This window comes from Galeopterus variegatus, unplaced genomic scaffold, assembly GCF_000696425.1.
Source record: "Galeopterus variegatus unplaced genomic scaffold, G_variegatus-3.0.2 Scaffold421, whole genome shotgun sequence".
NCBI classification, from domain to species: Eukaryota; Metazoa; Chordata; class Mammalia; order Dermoptera; family Cynocephalidae; genus Galeopterus; species Galeopterus variegatus.
In genome coordinates, this window is record NW_007726532.1 from 214,130 (window position 1) to 239,211 (window position 25,082).

Consider the following 25,082-nt stretch of genomic DNA (forward strand, 5'->3'; position numbering starts at 1 on the left):
CACCTCTGTGTCTCCCCATGGGGCCAGCAACACTACCACATTCCCTACATGTGGGAAATGCCTCAGAGCATGCACAGCTATAGAGAGCCAAAGCTAAGTTATCTAACCCAAGGAAGGGGGAAGAGGAAGTGCAATTAAGAAGCAGCGCTCACAATCCGCCTTCATGCACAACATGGAGCCCTGCAAGTCTGTGATCTTTAAAGCCTCCCTGATTTTTCCATGCTTTAATGAAAATGTAAGGACTCTTTCAAAGCAGGCATGTCTTTATTTCCAACCCCGCTTGGTGCCATTCCCGAGTCAGCTCCTGCCTGCGACACCTACTCCTAAATGCCTCCCGCTGCTGCACATAAAGAGCTGGCTGACTCTGGCTACACAGTGCTGGGAAAAGCAACGGTCCTGAGCTGTGTGGATAAGAAGAGGAAGACACCAGGGAGGTGCCACACAGAGAAAGGCAGGTGAGGACACAGCAAAAAGGTGGCCATCCACAAATCAAGGAGAGAGGCCTCAGGAGAAACCAAACCTGCTGACACCTGATCTTGGACTTCTAGCTTCCAGAACGGTGAGAAAATATATTTCTGTTGTTTAAGCCACCCAGTCTGTGGTATTTTGTTATGACTAATACACAATGGTGTATAAACTTAAGGCAACTGGCGAGCACATGGTGGAGCTGGCATTCAAACCCAAGTTTACGTGCTGACAAATTCCTGTCACTGGGCCTTGCTGCCTCCTAGGAGTGGCAAAAATGCTGGTTTAGAGAAAGAGGCATTGCCTCATTCTACACTGAGAGACCTCAGAGAGGACCTAACAACTTCTCGTCCTGATACGTGCACAACACACCTTCCTCCCCTCCCCACCATCTTAGGTACCCAATGGCTAGACAAGGCCCATACCAGAGGTCAGGAAGGCTTGGCCCCATTCTAAAGAGGTCCCAGAGAATCCAAGGCCAGGAGCACACCGAGGAGAGGGAAATACTCCCTGAATAGGGAACGAGTAGTTCAAAGCCCACCAGGTCCAGATGTACAGCTTCAGGCTGGTCCTGAGACTTCTCAGAGGTATATCTGAGCCCATTGTCTGAGGAGCCTCCACCACAGACACTAACTAGTCCTGCAGTGGCTTGGGTGCTCTTGCACACACTGTTCACTAGGGGGCGCCAGCACCCAACACCTGGTAACAGCACAAGCGCAAAGGAAGTAGGAGGGTACCTCAAAAAGTTCATGGAAAGATTCACAGTATCTTTGAATTCTATTTATCACAAACTTTCTGAAGTTCCCTTGTACAACTGCATCCAACTGCCCGAGAGCTGAATCCTCGGCCCTCTGGGCCACTGCGCTGCTATTATTACTCAGAGGAGGCCTAAGATTGTTAGGCTCGGGGCAACCTGCAGAGGAGCCCAAAGGCAGCCCAGTGTGGGACCGGGGTGTCTGGGCCTCAGCCACAGCAGCCCTGCTCTTGCTCTCACACAGAAACGATTCTGCTGTTAAAAAAAACCCAGGGCCGAGCCCATGGCGCACTCGGGAGAGTGCGGCGCTGGGAGTGCAGCTGCGCTCCCGCCGCGGGTTCGGATCCTATATAGGGATGACCGGTGCGCTCACAGCGCTCACTGGCTGAGCGTGGTGCGGCCCGTCTCAAAAAGGACAAAAGAAAAGAAAACCCAGAGCGCTGTGGCAATGACAAATTCATTTACAATGCCTAGTCCACTGCAACTCTCGCTAATCTGCAGAATGGGTTGAATCATCACCTCGTGAGCAAGTGACACAAATTTAAAAATAACTAGAATGTCAACTTATTAACTTACACAGAGAAATGCAAGTATCAGTCTGGCCGGACACTAGACCTGGCTAATGAGAGGATTTACTCTCTGGAGGAAACTGACTCCAGTTTTTAATCACCAGCCACTGCAGGCTGACGGGCGAAGATGCAAGCAGAGGAGCCTGAGTCAACATCGATGGCCAGAGTCCTTGGAGATTCTCTGCTTGTGCCAGAGACAGGCCTCGAGTTGTGATTTAGTACAGAAATAATTAATTGTATTAGTCATTTCCTGACCAGGAACCAGGCTATTATGAGGCCTATTTTTATCAATGGAAATTTTGAGAAGAGGTGGGTTCTACTGAGAGACGTAGCCCAATGTTTCCAGAATGTCATAGAACAAATTATGTCTATGTGCATATTTTACCGTAAACTTGCAGGCATATTGCATTAGACATATGTAATCTGATGATCACGTATAATTGTCATCATCACATGACCAGTGACTATTAACAGAGGGCATACTCTGTGCTGGGCTCATTCTATGCACAAAATTAAGAGTCTGGACTCGGTGGGGAAAGCATGAAGGTGGGGACAGACATTTATAGATCACTTTCCAAATGCTACGTGCTTTGCAACATGTAGCACAACGTGTTCTCACAACAACCCTACAAAGTAGTTGCTACGTTTCTTATTTTCAAAATGAGAAACTGAGGTTCAGAGAGCTTTGTTGAATTGCTTATGGTCACACAGTACATAAGCTGCGGAGCTCGAGTGTGATCTGAGGTTTAATCCTCAGGGTGGATTATTATCTTGATTTTACGGAAGAGGAAACCAACTCAGTGAAGTTCAGCAAAGTGACACTGTTGAGGAACAGAGGAATCCCAACCCGAGGCTTTGTCTCACCATTCTTTGTTGTACATGAGCTTATCCTTGCCCAATACCCAAATCCAAACCTCATCTGGCTTATCAGGAGCTCCATCTTCACTAGCTGATGGGGCTTGAAACAGGCCTGCAGATGGAAGCCCACATTCATGGGTCCTGACACCTAGAAGAGCATCCTGAGCTCTTTTTGTGTTTGCAATCCTTATATCTGGGCTTCCAGTTGGTTCTTGACCAAAACTCTGGGGAACCAGCTGGACCCAGAGTCCTGTCCTGGAGCTGAGTCCCCAAGTAGAGCTTTGTGCTAACTTCCTCTCTAGGGGGCAGTGGGCTCTAGACAACTCATTGTCATGATATCTCCTTCCTCCACCCCAACACTGACTCTATGCTTCAGACCACTGAGATGCTTGTGCTACCAGGGCCCGCTCATCGGATGGGACCTTTGGATGCAGAGCAGCCCACTGAGCCTTTGCAGAGTACGGCTGGGACTATTTCTGTACCCACTCAAGCAATGTGGGACAAGTATAGAACTCAATAATACTTCGTTTAACTGTTCAAAAATCCAAAAGCTTCTGAAAAATACTATTTCTTATATAATATGAAATGGTGGCTCTCTTATGATGTGATGGGATGGGGCGTGTGGAAGAGACTTTTTAAACCCAGAGCCTCGCAGTCTGACATAGGGCACCTGTCAGTTCTTCCTGGCCAAAGTCCCAATCACAACCCCTCCCAGACAGCCCTAACCCATGGCAGCCCAAGGTCCAGAAGAACAGCTCAAAGTTACCATGAAGCATCTCCAGAAATCATGATCTGAAAGTGACCATGGAAATCCTCCTGTGGGACAGTGAACATGTTACACACAAGGGAACTTAATCAAATCTGCAACTGGAGACACCCGAATGCCATCGCAAGCCGAGTTTGTGGCAGTAAACATCAGATTCACATCCCACCCTCTCAGATTTTGAGTAAGAGCCCTTGGAAGTCGAGGCCAAGAAGCTGTGTTGATGGAATCCTGCTTCTATTCCTGCCAATAGGCAGCAGATGTCTGCACTACTGGGAAACCATTCTTACTCCCTGAAAGTGTGAATGGTATTTTAGTTTTCTCCTGCGGGAGTCTTGGAAAAGACTGAGAGGCAAGTTCTAAGGTCCACATGGCTGATTTATACTACAGATTATGCCGCTGCAAAGCTGAGAAATGCTATTTGCAGAGTAAGCATAGAGTAAAACCATAATGCATACTGGAGCACTGCACCTAAAGTAGAATATTTTATTTTGGTGGGAAAAGCAAAATGGCCACTTTAGCTCCAGGGAGATGCTGATCAAAAGAAAAGAGCAGAGAGAGCCTGGAGCAGGGGCCATGATGTACCCTCCAGCCTGGGGAAGCAGGGAATGGTCAGAGCTGGGACTCTGGACAGATGGGGAAGTTATATAGCTCAGTCTCAGAGTAGCAAGTGTATCTGCCATATGGAAAATGCAATACTCGAACACACACGAGTGCCATTTTTAACAACACTTTGCCATAAGCATGCTCTCTGGGCAGTATCTGAGGCTATTCAGAACTAGTTGATTCTCTCCCCTAAAATGTACCCTAGTAGATGACTACATTAAGTTGGATGCCACTGGGTCTTGGATAAAGTCCTTCCTCTGAACAGCTCAAGCACAAACAGTTAATCCTTATTATGTGCAGATTCCATATGTGCAAATTCACCTACTCGATAAATTTATTTGTAACTTAAAATCTATATTCACAGGGTGTTTGTGGTCACTTGCGGACACACATGGAGTGGTGAAACATTTGAGTCACCCAACACACACCTTCCCATCTGTGGTCGAGCAGAGGGACACTCTGCCTTACTGTTTCAGCTCTCACCCCGTCAACAGGTGTCCTTTTCGCAGTTCATTTGGTGCAGTATTTCCTGCATTTTTGTGCCTTTTGGTGGTGATTCTGATGTTTAAAATGGCCCCCAAGAATAGTGTTAAAGTGCTCCTAAGTGCAAGAAGGCTGTGATGTGCCTCATGGAGAAACACGTGTGTTAAATAAGTAGTTCAGGCACGAGTTACGGTGCTGTTTGCCACCAGTTCAGTGTTAATGAATCAATCATATAGATGAACTAAGGTAAAACACATAAAACAAAGTTATGTACTGATCAGTTGATGAAAACATGGTGGTCAGAGGCTCACAGGAACCTAACCCTGTATTTCCTCTAGGAGCAACATTTTCGTATACACTGATTCAGCGTAGGCAGCGACTTTATAGGACAAAACCACCGTGAATGGTGAGAATCAATGATACCTGCCCTTCCTCGCAGAGCAAGGATGGAGGGGTGTAAGGTAGTTGGGGGGGCACTTAATCACTCTTCAGGTTTCTGGATCGTGGTGTAGTGGGGTGCAGGCAGGCCTAGGTACCACGAATCCCTGGGTTCCTGTTCTGGTGTTGCCACTAACTAGTGACTCTCAGGATATCATCTGATTTACTTAGGCCTCGTTTTCCTCATCTGACAAATGAGGGCAGAGAAGGGAGCAGTTGAAGAGGGAGAAGAATTTGGGCTAAAAGATCTCTCAGGATATTTCCAATTATACAGCGTCTCTCCAACATGTTATCCTGTTCCTGTCTCCACTAGTCACTGACTGGACTCCAGGCACACTAGTCCCCAGGCTGATCCCTCATCTACAGGCATGTACTTGCCATGGGCTTCCCCCCTTGTCTACCTGGTCCCCTCTCTCACCTCCCACTCATGTCACCTTCTCAGCAGGCCTTTCCTGACTGCTGAAAGCTGCTACCACCCCCAACTCCCTAGCTCTCTTCCCTGCTTTGTTTTTCTTCTCAGCAAGTATTTTCACCTAATGTATTTATATTCCACTTATGTGTTTGGTATCTCTCTCCCCACCCTGGAGTGGAAATTACTTGAAGGCAAGGATTTGGTCTGTCGTATCCCCAGCCTCTAAGTGAGAGCCTGATTGTCACGAGGGTTCAATGAGTTCATACATGCAAAGCTAGGCTTAGAACATTACCTGGTACTTGGTAAAAGTTAGCTGTCAGCGTCAGCAACAGCAGCACTAATTTTGCTTTTTACTGTTGTTTGACAAGAAAAGTTTTATTGCACTACTCACCAAGAAATGAAAAATCTGCAACTTCTTACAAAGTGTCTGAAGTGAACTCAAGGAGCTCACAGTGTGCAAAGATCTACAAAGACCTCAATTAAAAGCATGGCTGTTAGCAACCCTGAAGAAAGTATTTATGATGTGTGCGTTCTCGAAGCTGACTCCTAGAATTCTACACTGTACTCACCTGGGAAGAGCATTTAATTACGGCACAGAGACCCAGAACACAAGGGCTCTGGGGACCCTGGAGCCTGACCACCTCATTTCACAGATGAGTGAGCCCACGTCCTGAGAGCATTACCCAGAGTTGCCGCTAACGAGAATGAGTATCTGCCTGAGTGAGCGGAGTGAGTGCCGTGGGGCCTCGGGTGAGTGGAAGTCTATCTTTAAAGGTTCCCTTAGTAACTTCCAAACACTCACTGAAACGTGCCCTGGCCAACGGGTACTTACTGTGCAATGCAAAAAATGAAGTAAATATGATTAATCTCTCTGCCAAGAATTTATGTCAGTTCAAGAAGAAAAAAGAATTTTTAGTAGTTGTGCTAAAGAATTTGCTTTAAATTAGATATGTTGAATTCTTAAGAGTAGGGATGTATGTACGTACGCAAAGCTGAGAGAGTAAAAAGGTCTCAGGTGAATTGAGTATTCAGAAACAGACTAGAATAAAGGCTAAAAACCTAATCCCAGAGCTGAGAAGGTACTTGAGGAACAGAAATAGCTCAGAATTTCCCTGAAGACAGACAGACAACAGGAAGAGACCCACTGTGGCTTCTCTTCTAAGAAGGCATAAAGCAAATCCTGCCACTGGTAAGCCTGTTTTAGAAATAAGCGTCAAGTCCCTAAGACAGTCACTTTCCACTTTGTTCTCCATATCGAGACTGGCAACTCGTACCCTGTATTGGCTGAGCTGTGGTTTTCAAAATGCAAGAAGATGTGTTTCCATTTGAATGAAATAGCTTTCGCCCAAGTAGACTTATGTGATGGTTTTTGTTCCAAGTAGGTGATACACCTGTGTCTCAGCATAATCATCTCCCACCCTGTGTGTGTCAACACTGAGAATGATAAACTGAGGGAACCCTAAGGAAGCCCAGTAGCTGAAGGATCTACAAACTATTCAAAGAGCAAGCATGACCGAAGAACCTTGGTGATCACACAAAAACAAGGAGAAGGACGGACCCAGAGAATGTTGCAAGGTGATGAATTCCCAAAATTCCAAGTAAAGGGATGCTGCAGATTCGATCCCATTACAAAGCCTGAGTTGGTAATGAGGCATAAAGACGAAAGCAGTTAACAGGGGCAAGACTTGACAAAGACTTGTAGACAGGGCAGTGAGGAGAAGCCCTGGGTGAGGAGTCCATGGGAGGGAAGGAGGCAGAAATTCGTATTACACAGTCTACACAGCTGGCAGTCTGCGGTGCCACGTCCCTGGGCTGTGACACACTGTAGACTTTGGCAGGCTCCCTGTGAGGTCAGGGCTCTCAAAAGGGGATCAAATCAGAGGAATGACTGTGTTGCCTGTGGCTCATGACTGCCACCTGTGGGACAACTGGGATTCTGTCCCCTGAATGGGCTTGGGGTGGGTCTAGCGATTCGTTGAGAAGCCTTATTCCCAAACTCATCGGCCCTTTCTGCCCAACTCCTATTGCAATCTCTGTGCGCTCTGCTCTGCTCTGAGTTAATCCCAGCTCCCCAACTGGCCTTAGAACCTTGTTTTCAGAGCTGAACTCAAAGCTTTTCCTTTCCTCTTTGCTGGATCAATGAGGCCTATCCAGGGGAAGTGACTTGCCCCAGGTCTCACAGCCTGTGAGCAGATACAGGTGAGCAGCAGGGTCTCTTGGTTCTCAACACAGCAATCCCTGCACTAGCCCCTCCGGCCTCCCCCACAAGCAACTTGAGGTCAAGGGCCCCGTGTTATGTTTTCCATTTTTAAGTGCCAAGCACATAATTAGCACTAAACATTTGTTAATTAATTTTATCTTCTACTGAGCAAACTCAGAATACCCAGACAAAAATCATCAAAAATAATTAAAGCAACATGAGTGCTGTGGATCATAAAGAAATGCGGAGGGAGTCAAGGTCACTTTTCTGAGAGAAGGATGAGACACTAAACATTTGTTAATTAATTTTATCTTCTACTGAGCAAACTCAGAATACCCAGACAAAAACCATCAAAAATAATTAAAGCAACATGAGTGCTGTGGATCATAAAGAAATGCGGAGGGAGTCAAGGTCACTTTTCTGAGAGAAGGATGAGATGGGCGTCTGAGAGTATCTGAATGAGTGCAGGGAGAACGCCAACCAAAAGCTGTCCCTCTACACAGGGTATCAAGCAAGGGGTAGATGCTTTGGAAAGCAGTCATGGTGACCTTCTTAAGGAAAGGACATATTAAAACAAGGAATCTCCTACCCATGGAGGCTGTGGGCTCTTTATCCCCGGAGCAAAGTTTAAAACAGGTTGATCAGTTAGTTAGTTCTCCCTAGTGAACTTTCCTGTTTCAACAGAGATGACCGGACCAGAGAGGCACTAAGTTTATTCTGTATCTAGATTATGATTCTGTATGCAAATGCCACCTCTATGAAACTCATTCCAGAACAGTGCATTATTAGAGCCTCAACCATCCCATATCTCGAACTGCTTTGGGAAGAGTGTTTACATATCAGCACAGTTCACACTTTAGCACATAAAAGAGGACACAAATATTCATTTTATGTCTTCAGAATATCTTAACTTAACAACTTGATGTGTCCCAGTGCCACCTAAACCACATTATCATAATTCTATGCAGCTTAATCTAGTGGGAAAGGGACTAGCCTAGACCAGCACATCCACACCCCGGCTAATACAGTTACTGAGTGCTGGCCATGCACGTCCCTACAGACTTGATGTCTTTTGCAGAGGAAGGTTAGCAAAGAAGTCTACAGGAGGAATGTGAATGTGTCTCATATATAATGTGACACCAAAATATGCTTGGGTGCCACTGGGGAGTCTCTCAGCTTTCTGTGTCAATTTTCTTCCGATGTTAACTTTTAATTAAACTAGGAAAAAAGATTTTTGGGGAAATGTTTTCTAGGTGATACATTATTTATCAACAGCCTATCTCTTCGACAGTAAGAGAGCTTTAATGCTGTTAATGGCAGCAGGCCAGATTCTGCCACGATCTTGTGTTTTAGGCAGTCCTTGTCACTCTGAAAATTAACGCAAGCGCTGGGGAGAAGTGCAGAGCAGCCTCCACATTTTCCAGTAAATGGGCAACTTTCATTTCNGCGCTGGGGAGAAGTGCAGAGCAGCCTCCACATTTTCCAGTAAATGGGCAACTTTCATTTCGATTATTATTTATATTGAACCTTGCAGTACATCTTTTTTAAAGCTAATATAAGGTCTCTGGTGACTAAAGCCCAAATCTTTTCACCCAGGACTCTGGCGGCTGAGAGCAGACGGGGCTTTAACTGGGGAACGAGGGGAGGAAAGCCTGTGTTACAGAGCGCAGGGCCTCATTCCCGTTCCTGCCGAGCCACTACGGAAGTCTGAACAATGCGTGCTTTACAGAAACGTGCTCTGACTTAAAGGAAGGGGGGACAGTAATGTGTTCTGTACAAAGTGAAAAATCAGACACACACACACACACACACACACATGTGCGTGCACACACAGGCACACACGCGCACACACACACACGCACACACAGGTGCTCGCTCACTCACTAAATGTGACCAGTCAAAAACTGTTTCGGGCCGGCCCGGTGGCGCACTGGATAGTGCGCCGCTTGGGAAGCGCGGCAGCGCTCCCGTCCGAGGGTTCGGATCCCACGTACAGACCGGCTCCCGCTCACTGGCTGAGCGAGGCGCGGGCTTTTAATTAAACTAGGAAAAAAGATTTTTGGGGAAATGTTTTCTAGGTGATACATTATTTATCAACAGCCTATCTCTTCGACAGTAAGAGAGCTTTAATGCTGTTAATGGCAGCAGGCCAGATTCTGCCACGATCTTGTGTTTTAGGCAGTCCTTGTCACTCTGAAAATTAACGCAAGCGCTGGGGAGAAGTGCAGAGCAGCCTCCACATTTTCCAGTAAATGGGCAACTTTCATTTCAATTAATATTTATATTGAACCTTGCAGTACATCTTTTTTAAAGCTAATATAAAGTCTCTGGTGACTAAAGCCCAAATCTTTTCACCCAGGACTCTGGCGGCTGAGAGCAGACGGGGCTTTAACTGGGGAACGAGGGGAGGAAAGCCTGTGTTACAGAGCGCAGGGCCTCATTCCCGTTCCTGCCGAGCCACTACGGAAGTCTGAACAATGCGTGCTTTACAGAAACGTGCTCTGACTTAAAGGAAGGGGGGACAGTAATGTGTTCTGTATAAAGTGAAAAATCAGACACACACACACACACACACACATGTGCATGCACACACAGGCACACACGCGCGCACACACACACACGCACACACAGGTGCTCGCTCACTCACTAAATGTGACCAGTCAAAAACTGTTTCAAGGCTGGTCTTGTCTGTGAGATGAGGCAACAAACACTCAATCCCATTAACATATAGACAATTCTTCACACTTACCATCACTGTCTCCTTTCTGGAGGTTAGATTAAAACTTCTCATGTCACTTCAGTAAGCAGGTCCTGTCTGCATTTCCATTAATAACCAGTAGACTACCAGACATTTCCCATTTTAATTTTTTTCTAAGGTCTAGAAAAAGGAAATTTATGCTGCTAAACTAACACTATGACATTGTAAAACTCTAACAGATAGAGTGATTCCTAGGCTCAGAAATTAGAGAGGGGGGAGGGGTGGCCTTAGAGGTGGCATTCACTGGAACTGGGACCCCAAACTGCCTCCAGGTGACTTTATCCACACAGCAGCCAAATGTGCTAACTCACCATGACTTACAGGACTGCTGGGAACCACTACATCAGAATATTTTGGAGGACATTTTGGAAGACAAAAATCATATTTTATGCTTATATAGAGCTCCTGAGTTATCAAAGCATCTCTACACACATCACATTTGGTCCCCACAATAACACTGTGAGGTTCCCAGACTAGGCATCGGCATTAGCACATTCTACAGATGAGAAAAGCAAAGCCTAGAGAGGTTAAGTGACTTATTAAAAGTCACGCAGCTCATCACTGGCAGAACTGGGGCTAGAACCCAGGTATTCTAGCTCCTACTCCATGTTCCTTCTCCTTGGAGCATGGCCCTGCATTAGGGACAAATGCTCTGGTGGTTTTTTCTCTTTTGTCATTCACTGGGAGTTAACTGTTTGAATATGCCACTAAAAAAACAAACAATAAAACACAAAAGAAAAACATATTTTTTCTCTCAATCTTTACAACAGTTGTATGTCCTCAGGTGAACTTGAGCTTATAGTACAGAACTCCCACCACAACAATCCCACGGGGAATAAGAGGACCAAACCCAAAGCATGCTTTAAACGCCACGGAAAGGCTGACCTACCCTGAGAGGAAAGATGGCCCAGTGATTAAAAGCTTGGGCGCTGCAACAGGATGCCCTGGGTTCAAATCTCGGCTCTGCCATTCCCCAGGTGTGGAACATGAGCACCTCATAACCCTCCGTGTCCCAGCTCCCTCAGCTAAAAATAAGAAAACATCCCTCGTGGGGCTTGCAGGAGAACAGAACAGTGTGTGGCTCATGGCAGCCCCGTGTGGGTGTTGACTACTACCACCTACAGAAGTAGATGAAACTGAAAGGCAGAAAATGAAGCTTGTCAATGATGGCCCTAAGCCACCGTTGTGTACTTGTGCCCATATATACCAAATGCTCGAGGAGCGTTAGCCACCATCATCGTTGTTTTATTACTGGGAAGAACACTGCTTTAGAGACTGCCTTCTGGGGATTCAAATTTCAGCTTGTCCACTTAATAGATCTGTGATTGTAGGATAGTTACTTAGGTTCTTTGAGTCTCAGTTTTCTCATCTGTACAATGGGAATAATAACTTCATCTCCCACCCAGGGTTGTTCCGAGAATCAGACTGATGACCCACTGCAGCAGAGGGCCCAGCATATGGTTGGAATTGGAGAAATGGTAGTATCCTCCTCCCTCTACCCTCTACCGTTGCTGAACGATGGTCTACACTGGACGTCCATTCATTCCACTGTTTCTAGATTTCTACCAAAACATGGCAGAGGGGCACAACAACATCTGAAGCAGAAGAGATGAGCCTGACATAGCATTTTGCTTCATTTGCCAAGTGACACTGGCCTATCGCATTGATAAAGAGAAAAAAAAAAAATGGAGCATTTTCTACAAATAAGCTCTAGGTTGCTATAGATGTCACCTGAACTCACAACTTTGAAAAAAATCATGGTTCTTAGGAGAAGGGCTTCTTAGGAAATCATATGATATTGGCTCTAGGTTCCACGTGTCATTTACATGGGCCAACTTTCCAGCTTTGCTAGTGACAGGGATCACTTGCTGTTCAAACTGACCATTGGTTCTTTTCTGGTAGCCTTGGCACGCCAGCTTCAGGACCCCCAGGGTTTTGACTGGCTGGCCCTTCCTGGAGAACCCAGACCTGCTGGATGGATATAGCGCTGCTGCTTCTGCCTCAGGCTGCTCAGTGCTGTGACTATTCATGGCCTAGAATTCTCTGCCAGGATCCCAGGGGGCCAGGGACATGCACTGCTGCCCCAGCACTCTTGGGATGGCAATTGCTGCCACTGCCACAGGCGGCTGGCCATTGCCACTCCTGTTTCCTGCCTTGTTCTTCCAGGGGAAGAGGGAAATCTGCCTTTCCATAATGAGCCTTTCCAGGCATCTGCCCACGACAGGGCGCAGCTGCCAACAGTCAGATAACAGTGAGTCTTGGATCAACAGCGCCCTTGAAAACTCAGGGCTCACACACAGCTGCCACTTCCCGACCGCTCATTCATGCAAACATAGTGCCCAGAAGTTAAGGGAAGGGAAGCTGTGGTTCTGCCAGGAACATGGCATTATGCTTGGCCGTGTTAGCAAATAGAGGAAAACAATTTTAGAAACACAAAAGCTGTCCTCTGGTCTAGGAGGCAAAATGAGCATACAAGGACGGAGGCAGTGAGGGTCAGCACTGCTCAGTGAAAGCCACGCGGGGCTTGGCTGGGAGGTCTGGCTTCGAGTCCTGCTCTTCTGCGAACAGCTACGCATGCTTGGGCAGATCGCTTTGCTTCTCTTCAATCCTCCCACTTCTCCTAAGCCTTGAATGAGATGGTGCCTATTCTCTTTGTGAATGCCAACCTAAAAGCCTCACACGACAAGATGGATCTCATTCTGCCAGAGCTTCGCACACTAGTCCCCTCTTATCCATGAGGGATATGCTGCAAGAGTCTCAGTGGATGCCTGAAACCGCTGGTAGTACCAAACCCTATATATATTACGAGTTTTTGATCTGATAACCCAGACGGCTACCAAGTGACTAATGGGTGGGGAGTATCTACAGCGTGGATACACTGGAGAGAGGGAAGAGTCACACCCTGGGCAGGACGTGATTTTATCACGCTACTCAGAATGTTGCAATTTAAAACTTATGAATTATTTCTAGAATCTTCTGTTTAATATTTTTGGACCTCAGTTGACCGTGGGTAACTGAAATCACAGATAGCAAAACCATGGATACAGGGGGACTACCGTATGTTCATCGCTGGCTCTGGGCCTTGGTTTCTTGATTGAACCACATTGATATTCACCGCTTGTCACTCACTCAGAGTATTTACTTTGACTGACTGAATCTGAGAACAACCTTTGTTTCGACTGTGACTCCCAAAGATGACTGCATTAAATCCCCCCACCCTACACGCTCCCTGTAATGCGACCGAGTCCTTTTCTCCATCCCTTGGATCTGGGCTGTGACTGTCTTGAATAACAGCTCCTGGTGAAAGTGACGTGTGCTGTTTCCAGGAAGAGCCTTTTCTCACCTGGTGGCTTCGGCTTCCTGCTTCTTGGAAGCCAGACACCAGGTAAGAAGTATAACTGCCTACCCGGACACTATCTCTGTGAGAAGTCCAAGCCCCACGGAGAGGCCCTGGAGGCTGAGATGCCACATGAAGAGGAGCACTGAGCCACCAGGCACATTGGTGAAGAAGCCATCTAAGAGGTGGATCCTCCAACCCCAGCTGCCCCCATGTGGATCAGAGAGGAACTGCACTGCTGAACTCTCCCCAAATTCCCTAAACCATAAACACGTGAGCAAAGTAAATGATGGTTTTAAGCTACCAGGTTTTGGCATAGTTTGTTACAAAGTACATAGGAATATATAATAGAAACAATAATGTGAATAAATAACAGAAACAATGTCATCCACAGTATTGGACAAATACAGATGGACCTCATCTTAATAGATATGTGCCTAAAAGCATTTGCTGAAAATGAACATAAATTTACATATAAAATCATTTTCAAAACTTCTGCACTTATGTTTATTTAAAAGAATGGGGGCTAGGGGAGGGAGAATCACTAAATCCAGTTACAATTCAAGTACATTCATTAGCTTAGGTACCATCTCCTTCTGGGAAACCATGAGCCACCTCTTCCACCCAGCCAGGGTAGGTGACCTGGCACAGCCTCCATTCATGACACAAAAGTCAGCAGTCAGCTCTTAGCACAACGCATTGAATTTGCCTGTTTGTTGTCTTTTCCTTGAAGACAGGGATCACATCTATTCCTTCTTGTAGCAAGAACAGTAATAATGGCTAATGTATAAAGAATGCTTATTATATGCTAAGGACTATTCCAAGCGCTCGACATACAAGGGTACTTCAAAAAGTTCATGGAAAGGGCTGGCTGGTTAGCTCAGTTGGTTACAGTGTGGCCTTATAACACCAAGGTCATGAGTTTGGATCCCAGAACCGGTCAGCCACCAAAAAAAAAGGTTGTGGTAATATGTAATTCAAAGATAATATAAATCTTTCCATAAACTTTTTGAAGTGGCCTCCTACATCTTGTGTTTATAATATATCAACTCAATGCTTACAATAGCCATGTGAGATGGGTACTATTATTACCCTCGTTCTATAGATGGGGAAACTGTGGTAGAGAGGCTAATTAACTTGCCCAGGGTCATCCAGCTAATAAGCAGCAGAGCCTGGTTTTGAACCCAGGCAGTCTGGGTCCAAAGTCCATAGTCTTAACCATTACACCATATACTAAGCATGTATGCTTCTTTAGCATTAAGTATTCAATAAATGTTTTAGACTCAATTAATGAATCAACAATGCGAGTCAAATCCAAACTTCTCACACAGATTAGGATTTCTAAAAGAAAAAACCTGTACCAGATGAATCAAAATCAATTATAAGAACTACATGCAGATATAAAATCTCTCATAAATGCTACATAATAATGAATTTGCTATACAGACCAGAAATAAATCTGAATGAGAAAAGATATTCCCTACCATTTCCTGTTTATCTATTAGTGCTAATTTAGTCAGCAGCCACTAATATAATTACTTCATTGAGTCAAATCCAAACTTCTCACACAGATTAGGATTTCTAAAAGAAAAAACCTGTACCAGATGAATCAAAATCAATTATAAGAACTATATGCAGATATAAAATCTCTCATAAATGCTACATAATAATGAATTTGCTATACAGACCAGAAATAAATCTGAATGAGAAAAGATATTCCCTACCATTTCCTGTTTATCTATTAGTGCTAATTTAGTCAGCAGCCACTAATATAATTACTTCATGAAAATCTATGCTAATAGGAACCAAGGGAGGGCACAGATAAATAAAGCTCACAGATAAACATTAGAATCTTATGCTCATGTACCATTCATTTCACAATGTTCCTCTGTCAAACCTACCGACTGACTGATTCGTATCATTCCTTCTCCTTTCTCTCCATCTGGGGCAGGTTATAACAAAAGGGTAAGGAGACAAGCAAAGCTTTCACAAAATTCAGTGCCTGGGCAAAAAAATCCCCGAGCACCTGAGAATTGGTTGCAAATAACCCTAACAGAACTGTAAGCTACTATATAGAAAGACTACATCTGCTTTCCTGCAGAAGATGCACAAAAACAATGCCTTATTTTTATCAGGCTTCAAACTTTACAGTGTTGTTACTCAGTGTTGTCTGTAGGCCAGCTGCATGAGCATCACCTGAGAGCTTAATAGAAATGCAATCCCTTGTCCTGCCCCAGAGCAACTGAACCAGAATTTGCCCACATGCACAGTAAAGTTTGAAAAGCACTGCAGAGGATATGACCACATGAGTCTGGATGAGGGTGGGAATGAGGGGGAATCCCTCTTTTATTCTCCAGGCTTGAATCTAGATCAGACTGAACCATTTCATATCCAGTTGGCATAGATCAGGACTGTTTCATCTCATTGGGAATCTTAAAATTTCTCAGAACCAGAAGTGACTTCTAATATAATGACACATTCATTTTACAGATGAAGAGGCTGAAACCCATAGAATTTAATGCTTGCAACAATAGAATCTTACTTACTCATGTCTTTTAGTATGTGTTTTAAAGAACAATCTTCTAGAAGAGGTTCTAAAGATCCCGCCTCAAAAATATCCTGAAAGTGATTTGTTATACATTGAGACCAAGACAGAATGGGGTGGTCAGAGGCTCAGGAGATATACCTTTGAATGTCACCTCCACCACTAACTAAATTGCAACCCTAGGACTCACTTTTTTCACCTGTAAAAGGGGGCCTGTTAGAGCATCTCTAGTGTCACTTCCAGTTATAAACAATTCTATGACTCCAAGTGAAATGTAGCGTATTCCTTTAAAGATGTATTTTTCAATATTGTCCACCAGGTGGCAGAACATCTCCTTCACAGAGTCAGAGCAGAGTTACACAAAATAGGAAAAAACTCTAAGGAACTAGTATGTATTTTTCAAAGCATTAACTTTTCTAAAATTTGATTGTAACTGGTTTTTATTTTACTGTTATTCAAGCATTTGGCAAGCAATGTGCCATGTGCCATGATAAAAGGCTAAATTCAGATTCTAAAGTATTAAAAGTAGGATGAACACAGAGGACAGATTGTAAAACAATGGGAATTTGGAAGTGCAAGCTCCCTGGCCACCCAAATGTCAAGGAATTGCCTTCTTGACAAATGAGACATCAGAGGCAATCGTCTACAAAAGGTTTAAATATATAGAAATTTTAAAAACATTTTCACGTGGAAAAGTGACACAAAATAAACAAAGAGAAAAAAATGATTGGGGAAAAACATTTAAGGTTACAATAGCAGTTTTGAATTTAAAAATGCATAGGGACTAAATGCAATGTCCTGGAACAGAAAAAGGACATTAGAAGAAAAACTGGTAAAACCAGAATAAAGTGTTTAGTTAATAGTTTTGTACCACTGTTAATTTCTTATTTTTGATAAATGTGCTATGGTTATGTAAGATATAACATTAGAGGAAACTGAGTAAAGGGGATATGGGAACTCTTGGAACAGAAAAAGGACATTAGAAGAAAAACTGGTAAAACCAGAATAAAGTGTTTAGTTAATAGTTTTGTACCAATGTTAATTTCTTATTTTTGATAAACGTGCTATGGTTATGTAAGATATAACATTAGAGGAAACTGAGTAAAGGGGATATGGGAACTCTGTACTATCTTTGCAACTCCTTTATAAATCTAAAATGATTCCAAAATGAAGATTTTATTTAAAAAATGCATGAGAAAATGAGAGAAAAACAGCTAAGAATGGACAGAAACAGAGTTTCATAAGAAATGTCCTGTTTCAATGATAATTTAAAAAGAGGAAATTATAAAACTAGGGGGTAGTAGCTCACATGCAATAAAACTTAGACAAATAAAAATGACAAAGCCTAGAATAAACTGGGATGTGGACAAAGACTGTATTCTAAGATATTACTGATGAGATTGTATGCTAGTGTAGGCTTTCTGGAAAGTAATTTTGCAGTAAGTGACAGAAGCTATAAAACTGATGGCCTTTGCCCTGGAAATACCAGTTTTAGCAACCAATACCAAAGCAATAATTTAAAAGGAAAAAAAATCATCTATTTTTATAAAGTGGTAGTTCTGCTCTACGGTATGGAAGCTGCTCCTATGGCTACTGGTACCTAGACAGATTATGGTGCTATTAATTAAATGGAATATTATAATAAAATTACAAACTACCAATCTGAGAACTGTGAAAAGGAATGTGTGAAGTAATTTTTAAAGAGCTCATTACATGCAACACAGTATCCTAGATTGGGTCCTGGAACAGAAAAAGGTTGTTAGTGGAAAAAATGGGAAAATGTGACTAAAGTCTATAGTTTAGTTAGTAATATGGTATCAATATTACTTTCTTATCTTTGATCACTGTACCATGATAATGGAGAATATGAGAAAAAACTAAGTGAAGGGTATATGGGAACTCAATCTTTGCAAATTTTCTATAAATCCATAATTATTTCAAAATAAAAAGTTAAAATAGAGAACTCAGAATTATATTCAAACATACACATACTGCTACCAACTACAAAAATATTTATTGTATAAAAAATTAGGTAGCCTTGAAAAACATTTTCAGAGTTTTAAAAATACGTTGTTCTTTGGGAGAGTGTGTATGTGTGTCTGTCTGTCTGTGGTCATTTTAAGATGCCTTTGCTGCTTAGAGGTTTCACTGAACTGATTATCAAGATGCTCAGATTCAGAGTGCTTAGAGTGGACTGAGAAGTGTCCACATCCCGAAGGCCTGAAAGTGATGTTTATTTTTTCAGCATGTAAGTTTTATCTAGGAGTAAGGAAGACATTTTCTATAATAACCTTTCTGGTAATCATTCCTCACAGACTTCATATTTAGAAATTAACATGAAATTAAATATTATTTTTAAGGAAAGGATATTTTCTGCTTATCTTGGGAGCACTCAGTCCCATGGTCCTTGGCAGACTGAGAGAATGTAAAGGGTTACCTTAAGTAAGTTATTTCTACAAAGGAGCTTGAATATGCAGCGAATTTAGGTGCTAGGCATTGGCTCTGGACCCCAGGCAGCATTAAACACGGGAGGAGTGACTAAGAATGTGAACGGGAGAGAAGCTCCTCCAAAAGGCCTTCATTAAACCAGTTCTAAACTCACTGAATTCAAAATTTGTAAAAAAATATAATTTCATTTCAGGCTGTTGGATTTTGAAATATCTCATAATTCTGAAAGAACACCTTGGCCTTCCCTGGCTCACTCCCATTAGTAGGTGGGTGATCATGTACCCGGAGGCTCCTCGATTTCCTGTCCTCTGCACGGTGAGTTGACAGTGTGCAGATCTGCCAGTCATCAGCAGCAGATTCTCTCCACTCCAGCCCCCACTTCCTCCCGTTCCAGGTCCAACTTTTACCATAAGCCAAGCTGAAATTATACTACTGAGGAATGGCCTGAAAAAACCTGTGGCCCATCCATTTTTCTCAAAGAGTCTAGAGTTCATCTTCTCCTGAAATCAGACCAGAAAGCTGGTCCACACTGTCACAATCTCCACCAATTTACTTGAAATGAGTTCTGCTGGGGTGTTTGTCCTTCGTTCCCAGTGAGTAAGGCTACGAAAGACTAACTGGCAAAACCAAAATTTCTATATATCTATATATATTTGGAATATTGTTGAGGACATTAATCCCATTTGGTGGGAGCCCCTGAATGGAACTCTAGTGAGAATTTTCTTTTAGACAAGTCTACTGAGCATGGGCTCTCGAGCCAAACAGCCTAGATTCAAGTCCTGGCTCTACAACATAGTAGCTGTTTAACTTTCTATGACTCAGTTTCCTCATGTCAAGAAAATGTTACTTAGCCCACTGAATTTTTTCTGAGAATGAGAATGAATAGAATTAAAGCCTGTAGGACCATACCTGGCAAAAAGTTAGCACTCAATAAATATTCATTATTACAACTATTTTATAATGAAGCACTAGAAAAATCTTTACATTGCATAAGGAACTGAGAGGCTTTGCCGTATGTGCAGCGTGATTCATATAAAGCAGGCTCTGAAACCCTTCTCCCTTCCCAGCGTGCTCATGGGTCCTCAACACTGACAGTGACATTCTGCAGCAGGGGGCTCCCTCAGAATGTAGGGCGGGGCAGGGGTAGTTAGAAGCACATGTAGGTTGCAAAGTCCTTTCAAGATTCTGATTTGTCCTTCTAGGGATTTGTCCCATTCACCGTAAGAATCCTCGATGTAATTAATCACCAGGAGGCACAAAAAACCCCAACTGAGTCCATTTTAGCAACTGTGCAAATCCTATGATCTGAAAAGCTCTGTTCCCATTCTTCTCCCCAGGCTGACCTTTCCTTACTCTATACATTGTTCCAGGCCACACTGATTATACCTTCATATCTTCTTTGCCTTTAAAGAAAAGCATTTGTTCTTATACGTCTTCTCAGATCTTTTATGGAACAAAGTAGGATAAAAATAAATAAAACAACACATGTATATTTGTTTAGAACTAAGCACAGCTTCAGTGACTTACGACAAAGTTAAGCATCCTTATTAACATCAACAAATTCATAATAAGTGTTGGAATAGACACACTGGGAATAGAAAGGTAGCAGATAAAGAATTTGGCAAGCAATACAACCAGGAGGGAAGAAAAGAGAAAGCCCAACGCACTGACTGAAGAATAATTTCACCGGTCCTCCTATTCCTGTGACCAGTTCTATCTCCCTTCCATGCACTGCCCTCCCTGCCCACTTGTCAGTTTCACAGGAGGGCTTCCCAGATTATCACTGCCCCAGCCCTCAGTGCTGGAGACAGATACGCCGCTCACCCCTCCTCCTCCAGCCTTTGCTGAAAGACCTTGTAAAACACCTGGTAGTAAAGCAAATTATTCACAGCCCACCTTCCTGCTTTACTGCATCCATTCCTTGCCATAAAATTTATCTTTAAAGGCCAGCATGTTAGCAGCAGCTGAAGGACCTGTACAGAATGCCACTGGCTCTAGAGCTGCCATCATCTTATCAGGCTGTGCTTAAAATGAAGATGAGTCAACTAGGAGCAGAGGAGATTTCAGTGGGAGCCCTGAGATTCTTATAGCATCAACTGGAAATATGGCAGTTTCCAGCAAAGGAGTCAAGGTTTAGAAACTGCATGGTGTTCCCCACTTACTACTACTAAGGAAACCTATTTGCCATTTTATTCATAGACACAGATCTGCTTTGGGTTTCAGAACAAATACAAAAGGATCTGGAAAGCTACTTTCCTCTCCATGGCATTGCGGGTAGATCCTCCTATTCCTGTGACCAGTTCTATCTCCCTTCCATGCACTGCCCTCCCTGCCCACTTGTCAGTTTCACAGGAGGGCTTCCCAGATTATCACTGCCCCAGCCCTCAGTGCTGGAGACAGATACGCCGCTCACCCCTCCTCCTCCAGCCTTTGCTGAAAGACCTTGTAAAACACCTGGTAGTAAAGCAAATTATTCACAGCCCACCTTCCTGCTTTACTGCATCCATTCCTTGCCATAAAATTTATCTTTAAAGGCCAGCATGTTAGCAGCAGCTGAAGGACCTGTACAGAATGCCACTGGCTCTAGAGCTGCCATCATCTTATCAGGCTGTGCGACTCACTGATTAAGAATTTCAAGACAGCAACCTTGAGCACTGAACCCCATGCATGGGGCCCTGGCACGTGCCCTAAAGATGGCCCTGCCGGTACACCAGCAGGAGCCCAGAAACACAAGTGACACAAGCTTGCCCTCACTTTCTATCATAAAGCGTACGCCTCTAACCTGTGATGACAGGCATGGCAGAGAGATTTCACCTTGCACAAGTGTGAGGCTGCTCTGGAGGAGGTGGGCATGAGGGGTCTCACACTCCACTTGTTCAACTCCCACTGCTCTGAAAGGCAGAGCCTGGTGTATCTTCAAAGGCTTGTGAAGCCACCCATTTGATCTTTAATTTTAACATATTACATTGCACAAAGAGCTGATGTGGTGAGACTCGGGCAGAGTCCTCCATGGTTGTAGAAATTTCCTGAAACCTAACTTGGCCTAGGAGTTTTCTTAAAATGTTGGGGACATTAGAAAAGAGAGAGAATTGAGGGATAATTACTTATTAAGTGACTCTGGGTTGATGGTTTTTAAAAACTAAGCCATAATCCAAAGTCATTACTGTGATGTAAGAATATAACCTGGTTGCTGAAAGTATGTTTCTCACAAACCTTGGCTTCGGGATCACTGTTGATACTACAAGAATCGTCATCATCAGCATGTGGGGTGTTTCTAGAAAAAAAACAAACAGAAAACCGAGCTTAGAATTCTACTGCAAACTCTAGCTGCACAAAGCCATACTTTAGAGCAGATCCTTCCAATGTCCTACCTGAGTTTCAAAGATGCATAGCGTAGTGTTGCTCCTTCAAACTCTTTTAAACTGGGGTCTGGGTTAACTGTGGCTGCATGCAAATCCTAGAGGAAAATAGATCCCTGTTAATGTACAATGGGAGAGGAATCCAACACATTGCCCCAAAATCAAAGGGGAGGGAAGTCCTCCCGGCAAGAGGCAGAGAGTGTATGTGAGCTTAGGCAGAAAAAGGCATGCAAGGAAGGACTGCTGGATGCTGACCGGTGCAAGCGCCTGCTCTTACAAAACAAACCTGGGCAATCGGCTTCATCATTCACAAGAGGACACATCAAAAAAAAGGCAACATGAGTGTGAGCTGATGCCCCTAGCAAGAAGCCCAATCGCTCTGTCCCTGCAGAATGCATGGATATTCACGAAGAAGAAAAATATACAGCCACAGCCATGCAGAAAGAAAAAATATTAAATGATCTAAAATCTTGACAATATACTTGCCTTCCAAATGTCACTATTAATCTTTCCCCCATTCAGAACAGCAAAATCACTCCATGGCTGTTTCTAGACATATAATTATTCACATAGGAAAAAGCACATTTATTTAAAGAAAAAAAAAAAAAACAAAAAAGAAAGAAAGAAAAAAAAAAAACACAAGACACTGTTGTTAGCATTGATATTCACAGGATGGGTTAGGGAACAAATCAACTCTAACAGCAACTTGTTAGCTCACTCTCTCTAAATCTAGATTGTTACCTGATGACTAGGCAGGAGAAGAGATGGCACTTTAATTACTTACCAAAACAAATGGCTGAACATTATTAGAAGCAAACAGTGAAGTTATTTTCTAAATGTGGTCTATTTTCTAATGTGGAAACACAGAGTATGCTTCTGAGTGTTAAATGCCTAGCATACATAATCCCATTGTCACCTTACCCCTCATTAACCACACAGAACTGTTTTCTGGAGGTGGGGGTGGAATCAGGGATGATACTGTGCTGGTTTGAAAACTGGAAAATGCCCATGGCTAAGGGCACAGAAAGCTGGGGTCAAGTTATTTTCACTTAAAAGAAAAAAAAAAAAATGAAGGGGAGAGAAGGTTAGTAGGAGAACAGACTGACACCAACATCTTGCTGAAATTTAACCTAACAAAAAACAGCTCTCAACAATCTCATGAAAATTGCTCTTATTCATAAAAAGTCTACTTCTTTGTTACACAACCCTCTTCACAAATTAATATTTGATCACGAAATGATTTTCTAAACATAATTATAGTACAAAGCCTGGAGCCTGGCCTCACTGGGAGAATTCTTGCAATAAATCTTCAAATCTGAACAACTCCTGTCATCCCTCTCAGACAACGAGGAAATGTCTCTTCTTTCCACTATGCCAAGTGAATACTCAAATATTTTTCACTTAATATTTGGGGAAATAAACGAAGCTAGTAAAACCCAAGGACAGTCTTATGAATGTGCGCTACTGACTTGCCAGGTGAATCTCTTTCCTTGGGTGACAAATCAACAATAGAAACTTTTCAACTAAAATTCTTTGAAAATGAGTGAATGCTGACCCATAACATTTACTCATAACATCAATACAGTTTTTAAAACACAGAAGCTTAGTTCAAATGTCCCATGTGCTGGAAGATGGATTTATCTAACCCTGCAGGACTCTGTTAAGGCAAAGCCATTGCAAATTTAGGTCCATTACCACTAATGCACACTTGTCATCATTTTGCTTTCTTTTCTGGGCTTGGTACCTGAACTGCAGTGTTTCAAAATAAAAAAGAATTTAAGACCACTGTATTTATTTTTGAAAAATAATTTCTCTTAACAAATGAAAGAGCAGGAATGCTGTCCAACCCCTTTCCTCTCTCCTTACTCCACCCCCAAAAGTAGCATCCAGTCTTCATAGAGGAGAAAATTAATAACTTAGGAGAGTCTTATCCTGTTGACCCAGGGGAGCTGTAAACCCCCTGAAATGGGTGTGGGGTTTTGTGCATGTGCTTTCCTGAAGAAAAGACGCAGGACTTTTCTCATATTTTCAGAGGGGCCAGTGACCAAAAGGTTTAGAATCACCATTGCAGGGGTATTAATAAAGACTCACGATAAATACCTGAAATATCAAGTATGAAATAAAATTTTAAGCTAGAACGCCTTTTTTAAAAAAAGCAAGAAGGGCCGGCCCAGTGGCGCACTGCGCTAGTGCGCCGCTTGGGAAGCGCGGCGGCGCTCCCTCCTTTTTTAAAAAAAGCAAGAAGGGCCGGCCCGGTGGTGCACTGCGCTAGTGCGCCGCTTGGGAAGCGCGGCGGCGCTCCCGTCGAGGGTTCGGATCCCACATACAGACTGGTTCCCGCTCACTGGCTGAGCGAGGCGCGGGGGCAACACCGAGGGTTGCGATCCCGTTGCCGGTCCTGGTCCGGTACGGGGGCGACACTGAGGGTTGCGAACCGTTGCCGGACACGGAAAAAGACAAAAAAAAAAAAAAAAAAGCAAGACGTGGCCCCAAGTCATCATCATTGTTTACACATGAACAATATTTGTTTTTCATTTAAGTTGAACTCTGAAAAAGCATATCAGATGATGAATGTGGAAGGCTCAAGATCATTGTGTCTTTGTGAAGAAATTAAAGAAAAAAAAGGAAGGGTGTCTGACAAAAAGAATGTGAAATCAGAAATTATCCTCAAGAGATGCTACATGTGGGGACCACAGAGGGTAAAAGAGGAGTATTTTCTAAAATAAGTACTCAGAAAGCCTTTAGCACTTAACAGTTGTGTGTGTGTGTGTGTTATTTAAAATTTTTTATATATTTACTCTTTGAACATAGGGGTCTCTGTAAAATAAAAAGCTGATTACCATTCTAAGACTCTATGTATCCAGCTTTCATACCATGGAAACATGAGTCAGCTGGCAACTGTCCAACAATCACCTTTTACAGATTTAAATAAATGAAGGCCCTAAATGGTGATTTTGCAAAAACTTATAATAACATGGACTCTCCTAAAGAAACCCTTTAGTACAAAACTCAAGTGAGGAAAAATGGAAATTGCCATTATACATGTTATGACTGGGCCAAAAGTCTTTTCTTCCCACCTATATTTTA

General features: G+C 43.3%; 1 protein-coding gene across 1 annotated transcript in view; it reads right to left on the reverse strand.

Moving 5' to 3' along the window:
• APBB2 (amyloid beta (A4) precursor protein-binding, family B, member 2) overlaps window positions 1-22,540 on the reverse strand; it is a 105,997-nt gene extending 83,457 nt beyond the window's left edge. Inside the window, exons 1-3 of the mRNA XM_008568537.1 lie at window positions 22,482-22,540; window positions 22,008-22,093; window positions 21,850-21,910 (exon numbers count right to left, since the gene is read on the reverse strand). The gene's annotated coding sequence lies outside the window, so the exon portion shown is untranslated. The remainder of the gene's footprint in view (window positions 1-21,849; window positions 21,911-22,007; window positions 22,094-22,481) is intronic.
• Between the last annotated feature and the right edge of the window lie 2,542 nt (window positions 22,541-25,082).